The following is a 20,267-nucleotide window of genomic DNA, read 5'->3' on the forward strand; positions in this document are numbered from 1 at the left end:
TTCAGTTCCATTTTGCATTGCTGTCTCAAGCACAGGGCAGGCCAAACAACTCATGCCATTGTCATTTCATTTACATTTTGCATTGCAGTCTCAAGCACAGGGCAGGCCTAAAAACTCATGGCATCCTAATTTAATTTCCATTTTGCATTGCAGTCTCAAGCACAGGGCAGGCCAAACAACACATGGCATTGTCATTATCATTTCCATTTTGCATTGCAGTCTCAAGCACAGGGCAGGCCAAACAACTCATGGCATTGTCATTTCCATTTTGCATTGCAGTCTCAAGCACAGGGCAGGCCAAGCCGCTCATTGCGTTGTCAGTCATTAAGGGCTAACAAGTCATTTGTTGCAAGTACATTGCAAACTCACAGTTCAGTTGATTCACAGCTTAGAATCTCAGTTGTGGCCTCTCGCTTGCGATCCTCCAGAGTGACTGACTGACGAACAGGCATCCGGGGTTTTATAGTCCTGCCCCCCCCCCCCCAGAAGGGGTGTTACCTTCATCATGATGGTTGACAGGCGAGAGGACCAATCAGCTGATCTCAAGATTTTTTAAACACTCATATCTTTTTATTTTTAATCGATCGGGAAAAATCCTCGGGGCTGCCTCAGTGGAGGAGGACTGTGAGTAAGATGGCCAAAAATCATCGCAAAATAGGGTAGCGCTTTTCCTAAAATCAATATACAGCGCAGACAGGAAGTGGTCAAGATAAGACTTTTAGTTATATAGATATGAAATGGTAGCATAGACTTGAAGGTGCCAGTATTGTGTCCCTAATTAGAGTTATAGAATCCTAGTCATACAATATGGAATCAGGTCCTTCAGCCCAACTTGTCCATGCCAACCATCATGCCCCATTATATTGATCCCAGCTGCCTGTGATTAATCCATATCCCTCAAATCTTTCATAGAAACATAGAAACATAGAAATTAGGTGCAGGAGTAGGCCATTCGGCCCTTCGAGCCTGCACCGCCATTCAATATGATCATGGCTGATCATCCAACTCAGTATCCCGTACCTGCCTTCTCTCCATACCCTCTGATCCCCTTAGCCACAAGGGCCACATCTAACTCCCTCTTAAATATAGCAAATTAACTGGCCTCAACTACCCTCTGTGGCAGAGAGTTCCAGAGATTCACCACTCTCTGTGTGAAAAAAAGTTATTTTCATCTCAGTTTTAAAGGATTTCCCCCTTATCCTTAAGCCGTGACCCCTTGTCCTGGACTTCCCCAACATCGGGAGCAATCTTCCTGCATCTAGCCTGACCAACCCCTTAAGAATTTTGTACGTTTCTATAAGATCCCCTCTCAATCTCCTAAATTCTAGAGAGTATAAACCAAGTCTATCCAGTCTTTCTTCATAAGACAGTCCTGACATCCCAGAAATCAGTCTGGTGAACCTTCTCTGCACTCCCTCTATGGCAATAATGTCCTTCCTCAGATTTGGGGACCAAAACTGTACGCAATACTCCAGGTGTGGTCTCACCAAGACTGCAGTAGAACCTCCCTGCTCCTATACTCAAATCCTTTTGCTATGAAAGCTAACATACCATTCGCTTTCTTCACTGCCTGCTGCACCTGCATGCCTACTTTCAATGACTGGTGTACCATGACACCCAGGTCTCGCTGCATCTCCCCTTTTCCTAGTCGGCCACCATTTAGATAATAGTCTGCTTTCCCGTTTTTACCACCAAAATGGATAACCTCACATTTATCCACATTATACTGCATCTGCCAAACATTTGCCCACTCACCCAGCCTATCCAAATCACCTTGCAGTCTCCTAGCATCCTCCTCACAGCTAACACTGCCCCCCAGCTTAGTGTCATCCGCAAACTTGGAGATATTGCCTTCAATTCCCTCATCCAGATCATTAATATATATTGTAAATAGCTGGGGTCCCAGCACTGAGCCTTGCGGTACCCCACTAGTCACTGCCTGCCATTGTGAAAAGGACCCTATCCTTTACCTATCCATATACCCAATCAAATGGTATTTTAAATGTTGTCATAGTACCTGCTTCAACTACCTCCTTCTGCAGCTCATTACATTACATATATCCACCACCCTCTGTGTGTAACATTTGCCTCTCAGGTTCCCATTAAATCTTTCCCCTCTTGCCTTAAACCTATGTCCTCTGGATCATGGATCCATTACTCTGTAAAAGATTCTGTGCATTCACCCTATCCATTTCCTCATGATCTTATGCACCTCTATGAGATCATCCCTCATCCTCCTGTATTCCAAGGAATAAAAGCCAAGCCCTCAAGACCTCTTCCTATAGCTCAGAACCTCATGTCCTAGCAGCATCCTCGTAAATTTTCTCTGCACTCTTTCGAGCTTTAACAAAATTCATTCCATAGCAGGATGCCCAAAACTGAGCACAATACTCCAAATGTGGCCTTGTCAACGTCTTGTACAATTGTAACATGATATCCCAACTTCTATACTAAATACCCTGACTGCAGAAGGCCAATGTACCAAAAGCCTCCTTGGCCACCCTTTCTACCTGTGACACCATTTTCAAGGAACTAAGTATCAGCTTTGCTAGATCCTTCTGTTCTACAACACTCCAAGGGCCCTGCCATTCACCACGAAGGTCTGTCCTGGCTCTCAATCCCAAAATAACATACCTCGCATTTTCAGCATTAAGCTCCATTATCCATTCCTCAGCCCACTTGCCCAATTGATCGAGACCCTGCTCTAAGTTTTGACAATCATCTTTGCTATCTAGGATACCACGTATTTAAGTGTCATCTGCAAACTTACTCAACATGCCTTCTACATTCTCACCATTGTAGTTTATGTGTCCAGCATAGCATGTTTCCAGCACCAAATCCTGAGACACATCACTAGTCACAAGCCTGCAGTCTAAAAAACAATATTCCTCCATTTCGGTCAGGTCAGGTCGGGGGGAGTTCCCCCCGCCACGCGTGCCATGTAATCCTGTGCTACCATGGTCGGATAGTCGGCGACTAAACCGTCTCCCCCACCTGGTTTGCCAGGTGAGGAGGGGGCTGTGGACCCCCAGCAGTACAGTTGTTTTTTTTAATTAAAAACATTTTTTTAATGAGAAATGGGGAAATGAGCTATGATGAGGGCACAAAGACCCCAATATTCTGTAGACAAGTGAGTGTGTAAGGAGATGGCATATGGAGTAGAATATGGACAAGTGTGACGTTATTAACTTTAGTAAGACTAATGGAAAGAGGCAATATTTTTTTCAATGGTGAGAAAGTAATGTAAGTTATAGTGTCAGAGAATGTACATGCTACATAATAACATAAGTAGAAGTAAACGAGATGCTGCCTTTCCCGCTGAATTTTGATCCAGCTTGTTGTGCCTATCTTCGGTTTAAACCAGCATCTGCAGTTCTCTCCTACACAGAAGCAAGAACAGATCAATTGTCCATGTGTGTCTTTTCCATCATTCAATATCATGGTTGACCTTTGAGCTCAGTGATAGTTTTACTCACCAACCTTGTATTTCTTGATTAACTCAACATTTAAAAATCTATCAATCTCTGACCTGAATTTATTTGGCAACTGCCCTTTTGAGTGGAGACTTTCTGTGATTTTTGACGCAGTGGCTGTATAAAAATGATTGATTGCGTGTGTATGTTCAGAATGGCGTATGATTCATTTAACGGGTTTTGTTAAAAAAAACAGAAAATGTTGGAGAAACATTGCAGGTTAGGTACCTGTGGAAAGAAAGACTGTGTTAATATTCCAGCTCAAACTGGGAAAGCGAGGGGAAAAACGTGTTGCATTGTCAACAAAAGTTTGGGAGGGATACGACAAAGGGAATATCTCTGATGGGGTGAGGAGATGAGGAGATGAGGAGATCAGTCATTGGATGGGTGAATAGCAGCAGATAGATACAACATGCTGGAGTAACTCAGCGGGACAGGCAGCATCTCTGGAGAGAAGGAATGGGTGACGTTTCAGGTCTAGCAGCAGTTAGAGAGAGACAATTAATAACTGAGGTGAGGGTTGTGAGAAAGCATGGATGCAACAAAGGAAAATAACAAAGAATAAATGGAGAATTGCAAGACATACCGATTTTTATGAACAGTCTCATCAATTGTGTGCCTGTCATAGAACTATATTATGAACCAAGCAAAAGTAAGAAGTAAGGTTGGTCTTTTAAATTGGCGAATGACTGACAAAAAATCATATTTAATAAAAGATGGGCCTGCCTGTTAGACTTTTAACCATATAGGATACATATGGATTTAATTTACACTAAACCCGCCTGAACTGGAAGGTATTTCCAAAAATATTTCTGATTTGAAATGTAACGAAATCCCCTGACTGAATATTAAGTTATGTCACTGTGTTTAATTAAGGAGCTGGAGCAAGTTAAATAAGTGCGAAATTAACCTTTTGAATTTGAAGTTTAACATGTTCTTTATCTCCATAAATGTAGGTTACGTTCGAACTTGTTACTGATTCGATTTGTCACAGACCAACTGAAAAACAACAAAATGATAATAAACAGCTGGAATTGTGAACTGCTCAAAGTGCAGAAATTCCTGGTAGCCCACAGGAGAAAAAAACAAATTTAAAGTTAAGGAATAGGAACACTGTTATGTCACGTGTGACTGGGCACAGTGAGATTCTTTGCATGCAAACGCAATGTATACAAATAGCAGCCACAGTGCTGACAAATTTACAAAGCAACTTTAAGATGCTTAGGTTGCTATGCTGCTAAAGCTTTATACCTGAAGCATAAAAGTGTGGAAAACAGTATTTTCAATAAAAAAAGAGCATGAGAATTAGAAGGGGAAGATTGCCATCACATTACGTAGTTTGCCTCCAGATAACATTTCTGGACAGTTGTGGAATTTACACAAAGAGTAAAGACATGTGGTATAAATTACAGAGAAGGTCACTGAAGCTGTTTTTCTGAATGGGTTCAGGAGGTCACATTATGAAGACTCATGATCACAAATCGTGCAATTTTATTAAAATCAATTTCAGTTTCTCTTGAGACGTGCTCAGATGTTAACTCCTTTCACAGGATTACAAGTGTTTACCCAAGCATGTCACTGTGGCACAGCGGTAGAGTTGCTGCCTTACAGCGAATGCAGCGCCGGAGACCCAGGTTCGATTCCGACTATGGGTGCTGTCTGTACGGGGTTTGCACGTTCTCCCCGTGGCCTGCGTGGGTTTTCTCCGAGATCTTCAGTTTACTCCCACATTCCAAAGACGTACATGTTTGTAGGGTAATTGGCTTGGTAAATGTAAAAATAAATTGTACCTAGTGGGTGTAAGATAGTGTTAATGTGCGAGGTCGCTGGTCAGCGTAGATCCGGTGGGCCGAAGGGCCTGTTTCCGTTCCCTCTCTAAACTAAACTAAACTAAACATGTGGTGGACTTACAAAGATTTAGAATGGCTCTGGTATTTGTCTGGATAATTAAAGGATTGGGCTGTGTGACGAGGCAGTGGGATTCAACCCTAACGCAGTGTGCAGCAAGTGTGCTGATCATTCTACTTCACGTTGTGACAGGGACACATAGTCTGTGCTCCGTGGATTGCCACTGCTACTTTTTAAAAGCACCAATGGTCAGAATTCTTCTTGACACACGAGGTTGTTGAACAAGTGGGTTTTACTCACCAATACAGATTTCCAAATAGCTATTTACATCCATTAGATTTTGTACCGAAAGTGGATTGATCAAAGTCTTTCCAACTTTAATCCTGCCCGACATCGAGCAAATACAAAGAAAGTTATTGTGGAGTCGCGGGGCGTTTGCTCATTAAGTCCAATGCTGTGATCTGCTGCATGATCCATCCAAACGACTGCATTTTCCCACATCAGTCTGAAGAAGGATATGTGGTAAAGGGTAGAGAAAGGAGAATTGGTCTAAAAGCTGAGCACTTCAGAAGTTGAGGAATAAAGGAGAAGATTTCTGGCAACTTTCCAAAGACGTCAATGTATGTCAAGATAAAAGACATGAAATTAAGTGCCTTTATCTGATCCCAAACAACCTAATGAAACCTACGGATCTTGCCTGAAGACATTCAGCAATCCACAGCTCCTCGATCATCTGAAGGACAAAATTCAGTAAACAATAGAAAGCTCGAGGGCTAGTCCACTGAATCCCAAACATGTTTGAGAAAATGTAACCTTTTTTTAAACTGGTTTAGTCTTGTCAACATTTTTAGTAAGAAACTAGACTGTGGGACCCAGTGGGTCCCAACTTCATACGGGAGGGCTGGTCCCCCAACGCAATATTCCACCTCTCTACTGGTTTCAGTATGGTGGCCAGTGGGAGGGCTTTCTGGAGCGCTAGTATGGGTGTTGTGGACCAAGGGGACTGGTTTCCAGAGGGCTAGTACAGACATTGTAGGCCAAATCCTCGGGCTGCCTCAGCGGAGGAGGACTGTAAGTAAGATGGCCAAAAATCATAGCGATATAGGGTAACGTTTTTTTTTCTAAAATCAATATACAGCGCAGACAGGAAGTGGTCAAGATGAGACTTTTAGATATATAGTAAATCAAAACACCACTTTTTGGGCAACATTTATATAGTATTGAATCACCAATTTCCAGGTTTGCAGCATTTCGCAGTGTTAAGGGCCTGTCCCACGAGCATGCGACTCCATGTGGCAAGTGCGACCTAACATGGTCGCTTGAGCCGTACGGCCTCGCGGGGCCGGTCCCACTTCGATCGCCGGAGCCGTATGGAGTTGTGCGGAGCTGGTCCTGACATCGCGCGGGACTCCGAAAAACTGATCGTGTTCAAAAATTCCGCGCGGCAACGGCCTGCCGGCCCGCAGCCGCCTCGACGCTGTGCACACCACCTCGACGGGCGTGCTCAGTGTCTCTACGCCGTACGCAGCATCTTGACACCGTACGTCATGCGCGAACTTCCCGCGGACTTCGCTCGAACTACGGGTCACTCACTCGACCTCCGCGCGGCCCCCGCTTCCGGTTTGGTCGCGCTTGCCGCATGCAGGTCGCATGCTCGTGGTACAGGCCCTTTAGTGGTGAATGTTCTGTATCTCGTATAAGCATTACAAAAACTAAAATGGTTCTGATATTTTTTAAACATATGTGAACAAAACCATTAATTCAAAACAAATGATTTGACATTTCATCGTGGAATTTTAATAGCTTTAATAGGAAGTATTTCAGTGAAATGTATTGGTCGGACTATTAAAGACCTTGCTTCCTCAGCATGTTCCAAATTTGCTTCTGTTCTGGAGTACGTTTGAAGTGTGCATTGCTGCCTTGAAAGAAATGGAATCAATAGCCAGTTGATCTATTTTGGGTGGTGTTGATTGAGGCTTGGACATGGAAGCATTTTCCTTTTTAGACAGTGTCATGGGACAGACATCTTCTGCCTAACTCTGCAGAAATATAGGTTTAGTATCGGAGCTGGATCACTTCCAGCAATAACATATGGGTAAGGTTGCAAGACTCAGTTTCAGGTTATGAAATGGACCTGAACCCATGATCTTCTGACTTGACTAAGAGTTAATATTTGCAGTGAACAAAACAACAGCCTTAAATTAATTAAGTTGAACTAATATATTTACTAAAACAGCAGGGAATGCAATAGATGTGTTCATGGTTACAATATTAATTTCTATTCATATATATTTAAATTGGAAGAGTGCCACATCCTATTTCCTCTCTCTGATTTGCTTTCCATCTTGCATAGACTTTCTTATTTTCAATGATCATCATGACATGGTATATGTTGGGATGCTTTCACTAATGGGAACATGGCTTTAAGATCAGGGACCAGTCATTGAAAACTGAGGTACTAAGAATTTTTTCACAGAGAGTAGTGACATTTTTCTCCCAGAAAGATGTGGTTGCAAGCTCATTAGAAGTACTTAAAGTGAAGGTAGTACGAAGTACCAGCCCCACTCTAGCACTAAGAAGCATAGAAACATAGAAAATAGGTGCAGATGGAGGCCATTCGGCCCTGCGAGCCAGCACCACCATTCATTGTGATCATGGCTGATCGTCCCCAATCAATGCCTGCCTTCTCCCCATATCCCTCAAATCCACTAGCCCCAAGAGCTCTATCTAACTCTCTCTTAAATCCATCCAGTGATTTGGGCTCCACTGCCCTCTGTGGCACGGAATTCCACAAATTCACAACTCTCTGGGTGAAAAAGTTTTTTCTCACATCAGTCTTAAATGGCCGTCCCTTTATTCTAAGACTGTGGCCCCTGGTTCTGGACTCGCCCAACATTGGGTACATTTTTCCTGCATCGAGCTTGTCCAGTCCTTTTATAATTTTATATGTTTCTAAAAGATACCCCCTAATCCTCCTAAACCCCAGTGAATACAAGCCTAGTCTTTTCATTCTTTCATCATACGACATTCCCGCCATCCCAGGGATCAATCTCGTGAACCTACACTGCACTGCCTCAATCACAAGGATGTCCTTCCTCAAATTAGGAGACCAAAACTGTACACAATACTCCAGATGTGGTCTTACCAGAGCCCTATAGAACTACAGAAGAACCTATACAGATATCCTCCTGTTATGAAGGCCAACATTCCGTTTGCTTTCTACACTGCCTGCAGTACCTGCATGCCAACTTTCAGTGACCGGTGTACAAGGACACCCAGGTCTCACTACACCTCCCCCTTATCTAACCTAACCTCATTGACATATAATCTGCCCTCTAGTTTTAGCCGCCTTAGTGGATAACCTCATATTTATCTATACTGGATCTGCCACGCATCTGCCCACTCACTCAACCTGGCCAGGTCACCCTGCAATCTCCTAACATGCTCTTCACAATTCACACTGCCACCCAGCTTTGTGTCATCCGCAAACTTGCTAGTGTTGTTCCTAATTCCTTCTTCCAAATCATTAATATATATATATGGTAAACAGTTGCGGCCCCAACACCGAGCCTTGGGACATTGCACTCGCCACTGCCTGCCATTCTGAAAAGGCCCCGTTCACTCCTATTCTTTGCTTCCTGTCTGCCAACCAATTTCTATCCATGTCAACACCCTACCCCCAATACCATGTGCTCTAAATTTTAGTCACCAGTCTCCTGTGCGGGACATTATCAAAGGCTTTCTGAAAGTCCAGATACAATACATCCACTGGCTCCCCTTCATCCATTTTACTTGTCACATCCTCAAAAAATTCCAGAAGATTAGTCAAGCATGATTTCTCTTTCATAAATCTATGTTGACTTTTACTGCTATCCAAATGTCCCATTATTACCTCTTTAATAATTGACTCCAGCATCTTTCCCACCATTGAGGTCAGGCTAAGTGGTTTGTAATTCCTCGTTTTCTCTCTCATTTCCTTTCTTGAAAAGTGGGATAACAATAGCTATCCTCCAATCCACAGGAACTGATCCTGAATTTATTGGACATTGGAAAATGATCACCAATGCATCCACTATTTCTAGAGCCACCTCCCTGAGGACCCTGGGATGCAGACCATCAGGTCCAGGGAATTTATCATCCTTCAGTCCCATTAGCCTACCCAATACTATTTCTCGCCTAATGAAAATTTATTTCAGTTCCTCTACCCCCTCAGATCCTCTGTCCTCCAGTACATCTGGGAGATTGTTTGTGTCTTCCTTATTGAAGACAGATCCGAAGTACCTGTTCAACTCTTCTGCCATTTCCTTGTTTCCCATAATAATTTCACCCTTGTCTGCCTTCAAGGGACCCACATTTGACTTTGCTACTCCTTTTTCCTAAAGAAGCTTTTAATGTCCTTCTTTATATTCCTGGCCAGCTTCCCCTCGTACTTCATCTTTTCAGCCTGTATTGCCCGTTTTGTTTCCTTCTGTTGTCCTATGAATGTTTCCCAATCCTCTGGCTTCCGGCTACTCTTTGCTGTGTTGTACATCTTTTCTTTTAATTTTATTCTATCCCTAACTTCTCTTGTCAGCCACAGTTGCCTCCTACTCCCCTTAGATTCTTTCTTCCTTTTTGGAATGAAATGAAATGATTGCAGGTACACCACTACTTGCAGCTTTCCTTTGAAGTTGCACAGCATCCTAACTTGGAAATATGTTATTCAACAAGGTATTCAACCTTGGTAGGCTGCTCTGGAAGGTTAGATCCTATGGGATCCAAGGAGAGATAGCTGAATGGATAACAAATTGGTTTCATGGATGGAAGCGGAGGGTGGTGATGAAAGGTGGTTTTGTGGACGAGGGGCCTGTGACTAGTGGTGTGTCTCAGGGTTCAGTGCTGGGCCCATTGCTGTTTGTCATCTGTATCAATAATTTGGATGAGAACATACATGGCATAGGTTGTAAGTTTGCAGATGACACAAAGGTGGGTGGTATTGTAGATGGTGAAGATGGCTGTTGAAAATTGCTGTCGGATCTTGATCAGTTGGGCAGGTAGGCTGAGGAATGGCTGATGGAATTTAATACAGATAATTGGGAGATATTGCATTTTGGGACGTCTAACATGGGCAGGACCTACACAGTGAATGGTAGGGCTCTGGGTAGTGTGGTGGAGCAGATGGATCGAGGCTGACAGGTGCATAGCTTGTTGGAAGCTGCATCACAGGTAGATAGGGTGGTCAAGAAAGCTTTTGGCACATTGGCCTCCATCAATCAGGGTATTGAGTATAGAAGTTGGGAGGTCTTGTTGCAGTTATATAAGGCATTGATGAAGCCGCATATAGAGAATTGTGTTCAGTTTTGGGCACCATGTTATAGGAAAGATGTTGTCATGCTGGAAAGGATGCAGAGACGAGGATGTTGCCTGGACTCGAGAGCCGGAGCTACAGGGAGGGGTTGAGCAGGCTAGGACTCCTTAGAGCGCAGGAGGATGAGGGGTGATCTTTTAGAGAGGTGTACAAAATTATGAGTGGAATAGATTGGGTAGTGCACAGTCTCTTGTCGAGAGAAGGAATATTGAGGATCAGAGGACATAGGTTCAAGGTGAGGGGGGGGGATTTATTAGGAACATGACTGGTAGCTTTTTCACACAAATAGGCCGTGGGCCGAAGAGCTTTATTCTACAGTTTCGTGACCCAAGTCACCAAACTACATGAAATGTTCACATATTGTGTAAAACAAATTATATAAATCACCCCTGAAACTCATCATGAAGAAGACTTGCACATTTTTTATTAAATTAGAGAAAAACCGGAAAAATGTCGGGTAATTTTTAGTCTAATCAAAGCACGTTTAACATTGAGTTGTATGCCAGTTGGCCAATCACGCGCTTTTAGTGAAAAAAGCATTAGAAAGGCTGAAGAATGAGCTGCTAAGTGGATTGAAGTGGAAGAAAGTATTGAAAGCAAAGTTGCTGCTGAGGTGCTGAAACACAAAGAAGACAGCCAGGAATCAACTCTAACTGAAAGGTAAGATCTAAAGTCTAAATTTATGAAAATCTATCATACATTCATTTATACATTCATCCATTCATTCATTCATTCATTCATTCAATCATACATTCAATCATACAGTCATTCATTCAATTCATTCATTCATTCATTCATTCATTCATTCATTCAATCATTCATTCATTCATTCATTCATTCATTCATTCAATCATTCAATTCATTCATTCATTCATTCAATCATTCATTCAATCATTTATTCATTCATTCATTCAATCATGAAATTGAGGGCCTAAACTATATGTTTCCATAACAGTCAATTAAACATTGCCAGCTTGTTGTAGAGTAATACATCTTTAACAGCTAATCTTGGAGCTGCCTGCGATAACTTACCGGGAAAAAGTGCTCCAACCGCGGGGCCTAGGGGCTTAATATAGTGAAGCCGCGGTTTCAATTAAGAAGCGGCCGATTCGCGAACACGGAGCTGCGGATCATCTCCGCGGGCGGGGGCGGGGCGGGGGGGGGGGGGGGGGAGGCTGTACATAGCGCCGACTGTAGCGGCCGTTTTCAGACCCCAACCACGAGAGAAAAACGGAGGGAAATAATAATGGACTTCAGGAAAAATCCACCCCCCCTGCAGCCCCTCATCATCAAGGGGGCTGTGGTGGAGAGGGCTGACAGTTACAGATACCTGGGATTACAAGTAACATCAGATCTGAACTGGACTTTGAACACTGCTGCCACAGTGAAAAAAGCCCAGCAGAGACTGTACTTCATCAGGCTGCTCAGAAAAGCTGGTCTGCACAGTCGCCCTCTCACCCAGGTCTACAAAGGACTGATAGAGAGCATCCTCACCACAGGCATCACGGTGTGGTATGGAAACACCACACAGACAGAGAGGAAGGCTCTGCAAAGAGTCATTAAGACTGCAGAGAGGATTATCAGAACGGAACTCCCCTCCATGGACACAATCTATACACAGCGCTGTCAAAAAAGAGCAGAGAGAATCATCAGAGACACACTACATCCAGCTCACTCCCTGCTCAAACACAAAAACTGCACATACAACCTCAGGCACAGACGAGCCGACAGCATCGTCACAAACAGTACATGCTTTTTTAAGAGCTTCTTCCCTGCCACAGTGAGACTCATGGCCAAAACAAAATGAACTGATGTCCTGACCTACCTCATAGCACATCATATTATATTATATTATATTGTCTCCTGGGCCTGTGCAATTTACAATGCAATTGACACTTTTTATATAGGGTTTGTGTAATTTACAATGCTCTCACTTTCCCCTTTATATAGGGTTTTAGGCATTTTCTTTCTTTTTTAGTTCTAGAGAAGTATATGTTTTTATAGATTATGTGTCTTCTGTGTGTCTTTTTAACTTGACTTGACTTGACTCTCTGAACAACCGCACAAGAGTTCCTATGTGTGTAAGCACAAATGGCAAATAAAGTTTTTGACCTTTGATATCGATCGCACTTTATATGCTTCCATTGCAGTGAGAAATGGTGAGAAATGGTTGATTTTTCTGTAGAAATGAATTGGTGATATGTGAACTTGAACTAGTTTTTCTATGGTAGTAATCTATTGTTATTCTCATCAACATTAAGAAGATGTTTAAATTTTATGAATTGAAGTCCATGCAGACTTAATGACTATGAGATTTTTTTTTTCTGTAGCCTCTAATGAAACTTGAAATAACTTATCAAGTGTAGTAAATTACAGTGTAAGTCTCATTGACATTAAATAGAGGTCGACACTTTAGGAATTGAAGTCCATGCAGACCCAAGTACTATGAGATGTTTCTTTCTCCAGCTATTCTGCACCCTCTGCTCCTGCACTTGAACTTGAAGTCTTATCTATGGCTGTAAATTACAGTGTCAGTCTCATTGACATTAAGAAGAGATTGACATTTTATGAATTGAAGTCCATGCAGACCTAAGCAATATGAGATTTTTTTTTTCTGCAGCTTCTGCCCCTCCACTCTTCAGAGCCTGTCCACACAAAAGTGTTTTGTGTGGACCTTCACTGTGCTTTAATGAACACTAATTTGATAATTTGCAGACTTGCCATCCCATCTACCTGGACATGCATACATGTTTAATTTCCTCATTGATATGTCGATATTGTCTTACATAATATAAAACATGAAAAGATGTAAAATACACCCTGACACATATTATCTTCTATTATTAGGAGGCAGCAGTGTATCCCGGGTTATCATGCAGAGTGCTATCGTCACTTCTGCAACATAACAACAATAAATCGAGCGATAGCAAAGTCTAGAAGGAAGAAAGGTAATGATAGGACTCAAACAACAAATCTTTTTACTTATGGTCATATGATGTTACTTTGAAAAATGAAAAGATATATTTGAGGATGTTGATTTATTTTACTTTTCATTCCTTTTCTGTTTTCTTTTTCCTCTTTCAATTGAGTTCAAGACTCTGAAAAGCCTGGAGCAGGTGAATCACCTCAAGAGGCAGTTCCTGATGGTGAAGCAGATGTGCCGGCCCCAAAGAGACTGCTTCGATCCATGACAAGTCATAGTCAACAAACAGCAACTGTCGAGCACACTGACTGTAGGCATGTACTACCAGCGCACTGCATCATTTGTAAATGTTCAAAGTACACAAAAGAAATAAATTGTGGAAAAAATGATTATATAAAGTTTTATTTTAATGTGGATCATTTCACTGTTTATTTGGTCAAATTATTTAATCAATGAGTGAATTACGTATGATAATGGCGTGCCGAAGAATGACTGCGACAATCCACCCACCGATCCACACATACGCACATCCACACACACACACATCCATCCATACGCACACTTCCGTGCATGCAAACACACACATACATGCACACATAAATGCACACACACACACATCCATTCACACACAGACATACGTGTACACATCCAAACATACATGCACACACACATCCATCCACACGTACATACACACAACCACACATACATGTTTGAAAGGCACACACACAAACTAGAGATAAACAATTCAACACTTTTAGGGTTCTTCTAGGTTAATGGTAATAGCCCTCATTTGCAAAGGCACCATCGGGAGGGGGGGGGATAACATAAATGTAAGCTCATTGTAGCTTAAAATGAATATTCATCAAGTAAACATCAGAGCATTCGATTCTTGGCCAGGATGTGACATTTACATTAGAAATAAGACGGGTCTCTTACAGGCCTGGCACTGCCCCAGTCCCACTCTGGCTGTCACCCCCACTCTCCCCACTTTGGCAGTCAGCGAGGTTCAGTAAATGGGAAAACCTAGAGGATTTGTTCTGACCCTTTAATTAGGCAGGTTCATGGGACATCTGCTGCAGTCTCATTTAATTTCCTATTAAAGCGACTGGAACATGCATGCCTGGCACTGCCCCGGGCCCACTATGGCCGTCACCCCCACTCTGCACATTGGCAGTCAGTGGGGTTCAGTATAGGGAGGAACCCACAAGAACTGCCCTAACCCATTAATTAGGCTGGTTCAGGAGCAGGACCTCTGCGACAGTGTCATTAAAAAAACACACTCACAATTATATTCATCATATTATTTTTATATAATATAATTATACTTAATTATATGTGATTACATTCATATTTACAGGTTACATATATATATTGGTATAATAATATATAGTTTAAATGGACTGCAACACGGACATAGGCTGCCCATGGTATAATACGGGCATTGGCCACTAGATGGCGCTTATTTTCCCGATCGCATTTTCTAATTAGTTTAATTAATTAACGTGCAACTTTCTGCAATGACGAGTTATGACTTCCTTCTCAATTATATTTCATCCAAATCTGTGGAAATGTTCATGTAGTTTGGTGACTTGGGTCACGAAATCCTATTTCTAGACACATTTTTGATGTTCGGCCCACAGCCTAAAAGGGTTATAGGTGTATTAAACAAGCTGTTGGTGGAGGAGTTTGAGGCAGGTATTATTGCAACGTTTATGAAATATTTAGACAGGTAAATGGATAGGACAGGTTTAGAGGGATATGGGCCAGACGCTGGCAGGTCGGACTTGTATAGATGGGATCTGTTGGCCAGTGTGTAACCTTGCTGTTTCCTCACTGTAAGACTCTATGAGTCCATAGTCCTTCATCGTTGGGTCTAAATCCTGGAACTCACTACCCAACAACACTGTGGGAATAACTTCATCAGAAGGACAGCAGCTGGTGTTCAAGAAAGCAGTTCACTGCCATCTTCTCAAGGACAATTAAGGATGGACAATAAATGCTGGCCCTGTCCACAACTCCAGATCACATATAGTTGTAAATTAATATAATGATGTGAGTGAGTGAACTCAGAGGTATTTGGAAAGTAAACTTGGAGACTGGAAGATAACCATGAAAGTCAGTGATTGAGTCTTTCAAGAACTACCCCACCAACCTCAGATAGTTTTCAATTAACCATAAGCCCAACACTCACCAACTGAAAACTTATATTAATCAAACTCACATCTCAAGCTGGAGCAACTCAACTGGATAGGCAGCATCTCTGGAGAGAAGGAATGGGTGACATTTTGGGTCGAGACCCTTTCAATTGGAAACATCGAAACATAGAAACATAGAAATTAGGTGCAGGAGTAGGCCATTCAGCCCTTCGAGCCTGCACCGCCATTTAATATGATCATGGCTGATCATCCAACTCAGTATCCCGTACCTGCCTTCTCTCCATACCCCCTGATCCCCTTAGCCAGAATGGCCACATCTAACTCCCTCTTAAATATAGCCAATGAACTGGCCTCAACTACCCTCTGTGGCAGAGTTCCAGAGATTCACCACTCTCTGTGTGAAAAAAGTTCTTCTCATCTCGGTTTTAAAGGATTTCCCCCTTATCCTTAAGCTGTGACCCCTTGTCCTGGACTTCCCCAACATCGGGAACAATCTCCCTGCATCTAGCCTGTCCAACCCCTTCTTCAGACTCACCCAATCCTTCTCTCCAGAGATGCTGCTTGTCCCGCTGAGTTACTCCAGCTTTCTGTGTCTATCTTTGGTTTAAACCGGCATCTGCAATTCCTTCCTACACAAACTCACATCTCATATTTAGATCCAGTGTACCTCACCTATTTATCATGCTACAATGTCTTCGAAGGTGCACAGAAGCACACATTACGTTGGGTCCCAGCTTCACACTTGAGGGCTGGTCCCCCAACGCAATATTCCACCTCTCCACAAATTCCAATATTGGTGGCCAGTGGGAGGGGGAGGGGGCTTTCTGGAGCGCTAGTATGGGTGTTGTGGGCTGAAGGGACGGGTTTCCAGAGGGCTAATATGGACATTTTGGGCCGAATGGATTCTTGGGCTGGCAGCTCAATCACTCAAGCCTGGTGGGCTGGCAGCTCACACACACTCACGGCTGTTGGGCTGGCAGTGGACTCGCGGCTATTCCTTGAAATTCACTTCAGGCTGGGTGCAAGGCCGCCAAGCGCAAGTGCACTTTTCAATAATGCAACACAGCTTTAGCATTTTCAAACCAAATGCAAAGGCCGCAAATGCAAAGGCCGCACACTTTAGCGTTGTCAAAGCAAAGGCCGCACACTTTAGCGTTGTCAAAGCAAAGGCAACACATAAGCACTTTCAAAGCAACCCACACTTTAGCATTTTCAGATAATCGACAAGAGGCTGCAACCTGTCACACTCCATGTAGACGTGGAACACGGTCTCTTCCTCGCAGCAGAAGTCTGGACTATGTACAGGGAGTGTAGACAAGACCCAAGTCAGCAACGAGAACGTGGGGAAATTCAGAGCTAGAACCAGGGTCCAGAGTATTTATTTGACTAATTGTTTTGAAACAGAGAAGCTGAAACTCACTGGATCCTATTTCCTGCTTTGTTTAAACTCGCTGTAGTTCATATTTCTGTTCCCTATAAACCCACATGTAAAAGCAGTGAATTAAAAGTATGTTGTGACATTAATAAGAATAACATCAAATAAGCTGGAAGATCTGCCAATATCTGAGCGTGCCAAGTGATCACAGCTTCATTATACTCATAAAGCACATCTGGGGAGCCAGGTGCAAGACACCTTGTGCACCTGGATCAAGTATTCTGATCGGCAGACCTCAGTTGGTTAGAATTGGCCTTTAACAGGGTATGTGCTCAGCCCCTTGCCTGTTTCTACGCAGTAACCAAAACTATTTTTGTTAGCTGGATCTACAACAACGATGAGATACATGCAAAAGATCAAGAGCCTTGTCGTGGTGTCAGGCCAACAATATAGCCCTTGACTTCTGTCTGCAAGACAAAAAAAAGTTATTGTCATAAGGATGCAGGGGGGTGAATACAAATCTGTCCTCATCAAAGAAGTTGCTGGAGAGATGATTGACAGATTCATGGTCCTAGGCATCCATGTCACCAGCAACCCAACCCCTTTATACTGACGCAGTGACCCAAGAAACCACATCAGTAACTATCATTTCTTAGGTGTCTGAGAACATACGGCATGTTCCCAAGGATTCTCTCAACCTTCTCCAAATGTGCTAAAGGACATATTCTGCTGTAATGCAGCTCATCCTGGTGTGGCAACCTGCAGAGAGTTGGTGACCACAGTATACTCCATCATGGCCTTGTCACTTCCTTACATCCAGTCCATCTTCATGGTGTGTTGCTTCAGGAAGAGTGGAAATATCCTCAAGGATGCCTGACATCCTGGCCATTCCAATTGAAAGCTCAATTGTCCAGATTTAAGAACAGCTTCTTCCCTTGCGTTGTCAGATTCCTGAACTACCCCTTCCCGAAGTTGCTGCCATTATTGTTACTCTTAACTCTACCTCATTCAGTTATTCTTCTATTGTACTTTTGTTGCATTGTTTTGAATGGCACTACAACCTTTGCACCATTCTGCTCTTTTGTATTAGCTGTATTTATTGTTCTATTTATGATGACTACATTTTTACTGTTTATTCTGTGAGCTTCATGCGAACAAGAATTTCATTACACCATGTATATGACAATAAACTAATGTAATGTTATCTAATCTAATGTTTAAAAACATTCAAACTATCTGGAACAAAGCAGTCTATCTGGAACAAAACACCCCATCCATGTAATCATTGTCCCCACCATCAGAACATAGTGGTGGCTTCAGTATGTGCCACCTACCATTCAGTATGTGCCACCCACCATTCAGTATGTGCCACCCACCATTCAGTATGTGCCACCCACCATTCAGTATGTGCCACCTGCCATTTAGTCTGGAGCAGAGGATTTAGAGCTTCTTCTCCGCGCTAGCTGTAAGCCTGAGCCGCCACTTCTCCAGGCCGGTGTCCCATCAGTCCAGGGTCACCCTGGACATCCCCGGCCACCCTCGGACAGGGATGGGACACTCAGGAGGGGACGGGGACGGTCCGGGAGCAATTCAACCGCGCTTGCAGCGCCGGAGACCCGGGTTCGATCCTGAATACGGATGAAACGCAGGTCTGTGTCCATGCAGCAGAACAGCTGCCAAGAATGTTTATCGCAAGTGTCCTATGACCTGTGCATGCGCAGTCGGTATACCAAACTCGCTTATAGGTCTCCACTACATTCTGGTGCAGAGAAATCCACAGATTTACAATTCTCTGGCTGAAAAAGTTATTCCTCATCTTAATCCTAAATGGCCTACCCCTTATTCTTAAACTGTGACCCCTGGTTCTGGAACCCTCATCCTCCCCCCAACATCGGGAACAATTTTCCTGCATCTAGCCTGTTCAAAAATAAGAATTTTATATATTTATATGTACAGTATATCTATATATTGACTTCTCTAACTTCAAGTAACGCTTCATTTCCCTCACTCTCCATCCCACCCCCTTCCCAGTTCTTCTACCAGTCTGACTGTCCTCCTGATTACACTTTATCTGTTTGCTTTTTTTCCTCGATCATCAGCTTTTACTTTTAGTTTTTAGTTTTAGAGATACAGCGGGGAAACTGGCCCTTCAGCCCACCGAACCTGCACTGACCTACGATCCCCGCATATTAACATTATCCTTCACACACTCGGGACAATTTACACATACCAAACTAATTTACTTACAAACTTGTACGTTTGTTGGAGTGTGGGGGGAAACTGAAGATCTCAGAGAAAACCCACGCGGTCACAGGGAGAACATACGGACAGCACCCGCAGTTGTGATCGAACCCGGATTTCCGGTGCTGCATGTGCTGTAAGGCAGCGACTACCACTGCATCACTGTGCCGTCCTTTTGATTTCTAAAGGGCCTGTCCCACTTGCTTGCGACTGCATGCGTTTGGCACGACCAGACGGAAGCGGAGTTTGCGCTAAGTTTGCGGTAAGTACGCGGTAAGTTCGCGCGTGACGTAATTTACGTCATACTCATCAATCAGCTGGGCAGGAGGCGGGCCGACTGAATTTAGGCGTCGCACGGCGTCAGGCGGTGACGTCATCACGCAACGGTGACGTCATCGCGCAACGCCACGCACTAGGTGTACGCCGCCAAGACACTGTGTACGATGTCAAGTCGTTGCGTACGCCATCAAGATGCTGCATATGCCCTCTATGCGCCTGTGTGCGTACGCGGGCTGTAGATCAGTGCATGTTCCTTTAACCATAGTGACCTCCCATATTACTAACCACTCCCCATTGTCTCCAGTATAATTGTAGTGTCCCCACCTCTAGCTCGCTCTCTAGCTCCAGTGATGACCACGGACAGCTACAGCATAGTGATTAACAGTTACCTAATAAACAGTTATAGTAAAAGACTTGTGTGTGTGCAGTAAGTCCTTTTACATGGTGTCATAGTGGTAGACTTGCGTCTCCTGTTCATCGGTTTTTGTTTTATCATTTCTTTCTCCCAGTCCTTCCCTCCCTTCTTTTATCATGTCCCACCACTGTCGTCGACCAGACCAGTTGGTGTTCGACACGGACATTGTCTATCGCTGGACCGTGTTCCAGCGCGATTACGAGCATTACA

At 43.4% G+C, this 20,267-nt stretch overlaps 1 protein-coding gene across 3 annotated transcripts in view; it reads left to right on the forward strand.

Annotated features, from left to right (window-relative positions):
• Nucleotides 1-13,947, forward strand: part of kremen1 (kringle containing transmembrane protein 1) — a 335,721-nt gene extending 321,774 nt beyond the window's left edge. Inside the window, exons 10-12 of one of the 3 annotated variants that reach the window (XR_008725485.1) lie at nt 11,175-11,328; nt 13,516-13,616; nt 13,758-13,947. The gene's annotated coding sequence lies outside the window, so the exon portion shown is untranslated. Of the gene's footprint in view, nt 1-11,174; nt 11,329-13,515; nt 13,665-13,757 lie in introns of those variants that run through there. The other 2 variants (XR_008725487.1, XR_008725486.1) reach the window with 2 other exon arrangements.
• Nucleotides 13,948-20,267: the final 6,320 nt, after the last annotated feature.

The sequence above is a fragment of the Leucoraja erinacea genome, chromosome 25, assembly GCF_028641065.1.
Source record: "Leucoraja erinacea ecotype New England chromosome 25, Leri_hhj_1, whole genome shotgun sequence".
NCBI lineage: Eukaryota > Metazoa > Chordata > Chondrichthyes > Rajiformes > Rajidae > Leucoraja > Leucoraja erinaceus.